At 38.5% G+C, this 2,500-nt stretch overlaps 1 protein-coding gene across 2 annotated transcripts in view; it reads left to right on the forward strand.

Moving 5' to 3' along the window:
- Window positions 1–2,500, forward strand: part of LOC132110363 (serum response factor-like) — a 26,493-nt gene that overhangs the window by 14,657 nt on the left and 9,336 nt on the right. The window lies entirely within an intron of this gene.

Below are 2,500 nucleotides of genomic sequence, written 5' to 3' on the forward strand. Positions count from 1 at the left end.
TTCAATAAATACATAAATGGAATATGAAGCTGAGGCTTTGTCTGTGCTCTTTCTATTTAAAACTAGAGGCAACCACTGGATTTTAATCATGATCCAAACAAAGATGCAGCATGAGTAGTTTTTTATCTAGATTGTAGAATTTCAATATGTGAAGCAAAAACAGAATGGTCTGAATTTAGTTTTGTGAAATTATACTACATAAAACATAACTGAACAAAAGAGCAGAAACTCTGAATGAGACGCAGATTCACTCTCTTCCAGCAGGTGGCACTCATGAACAGCAGTGATGCAGTGTTTCCTTGGTAACCACTGTAAACAAAGCAAAGCTGCACCAGAGCCTGTCTATGGCGAGCCTTCCCACTCCCTATTAAGTCCTATTGAACCGAATTTTGGTTGCAGTACCACCAGAGTTCCACTGGGGGCGATCGCCACGAGTGCAAAATGAATGGGAGTCTATGGGGCTAGACAGCTAAATTTGTCCCTTTCACCCGATTGCCGTTGAGAAATCTCAGATCTGATTGTAGGTTTTGGGTTATAGGTTCGAAAGTTGAATGAACGAGTACTTATGTCCTTTCGATTTCTTACAGGTTGAGTTGTTGTTGCCCATAACACGGTAGCATTCTGCTAATGAATGTGAATGTGTATGACGTCATTGACATTTTAAAAGACTTTTTAAAGCAAGTAAGTGACTCTAAAAAAATCTAACAGCAATGTGTAATTTCTTTGCATCTCCTTTCGAATACAACATTCAAATTACTAGACAAAAAATTATATCTTGAGAAAAGTGGATTTTGAGGGGTATACCGCCATTGACCTCCATTCATTCTGTATTCTATATTCTATATTTTGTAAAATATCTGCAGCATAAATAATTTTGTCTATAAGCAGCGCATGTATTTTGTTACGAATTCTTCAGATAAAACAAATATTAAAATTAGTCATGTATTAGTTGTTTTATTTTACAGTCCCGTTTTTTAATTTAAAAATGTCTGATGCAGATGTCTGGTCCAGATCCGATCCGACTATGTCAAATAATAAAATATGTTGTGAAAATGATGATGAAACAAACTAATGTATGTGCGCAGTGGAGAAATGTGAAGATAAATCACAGCCCATGTCTCACAAGGTGAATATTTCATTAAACAAAAAAATAATAATCAATGTAATACAAGCATTTTCGAGAAATAAGTAATTTTTACATTTACATAATTGGTAAGGTAAAAATAAATTATGTATCTGTGTGTACACAACATGAGTTCAATTTTCATCTCGTGAACAGTAGTGAACATTAGTGTATTTAAATCATACACCAGACCCAAACATACACAGTTTCAAACGCACTGGCTCAGTTTACATTTATAGAATATTAATAATAGCAGTGTAGATCTTATTTGCATTTGAAGTGATATTATAAATCCTGTAAACATATATAGAAGGTAATATTTGGATTTCTCCGGTTTTCTGCACTGGCGTTTAGCACAACCGGAAGTATCAAAGCACACACTCGCAAGACCGGAAATCCAAGATGGCGGAGATATGCAACTAGCCCATTCTCTGGCTGCACTCATGAACAGCAATGATACAGTGTTTCCTTGGTAACCGCCGTAAACAAAGCAAAGCTGCACTCATGAACAGCAGTGATGCAGTGTTTCCTTGCTAACCGCTGGAAACAAAGCAAAGCTGCACTCATGAACAGCAGTGATGCAGTGTTTCCTTGGTAACCGCTGGAAACAAAGCAAAGCTGCACTCATGAACAGCAGCGATGCAGTGTTTCCTTGGTAACCGCTGGAAACAAAGCAAAGCTGCACTCATGAACAGCAGTGATGCAGTGTTTCCTTGGTAACCGCTGGAAACAAAGCAAAGCTGCACTCATGAACAGCAGCGATGCAGTGTTTCCTTGGTAACCGCTGGAAACAAAGCAAAGCTGCACTCATGAACAGCAGCGATGCAGTGTTTCCTTGGTAACCGCTGGAAACAAAGCAAAGCTGCACTCATGAACAGCAGTGATGCAGTGTTTCCTTGGTAACCGCTGTAAACAAAGCAAAGCTGCACTCATGAACAGCAGCGATGCAGTGTTTCCTTGGTAACCGCTGGAAACAAAGCAAAGCTGCACTCATGAACAGCAGTGATGCAGTGTTTCCTTGGTAACCGCTGTAAACAAAGCAAAGCTGCACTCATGAACAGCAGCGATGCAGTGTTTCCTTGGTAACCGCTGTAAACAAAGCAGGTGGCGCTTAAGAAAAGTACTTTATTATGCATTGATCAGAGGCAGGATGAAACAAAAACATCACGTAAACCTTTCTAAAGACAGTCACTTCCACTCAGAGATAACATTCATATAAACTCCTGCTCCAATTGTATCATTAATTTGTTTAGCATCTCAACCGATTTGAATCGTCACATATTTAAATAGATTTTTGACTGGATCGTGGTTAATCGTTACATCCCTAGACTATGGTATAACACTTCACGAAACACAGTTTGATATCATGATGTAAAT

Source organism: Carassius carassius, chromosome 30, assembly GCF_963082965.1.
Source record: "Carassius carassius chromosome 30, fCarCar2.1, whole genome shotgun sequence".
Taxonomy (NCBI): Eukaryota; Metazoa; Chordata; class Actinopteri; order Cypriniformes; family Cyprinidae; genus Carassius; species Carassius carassius.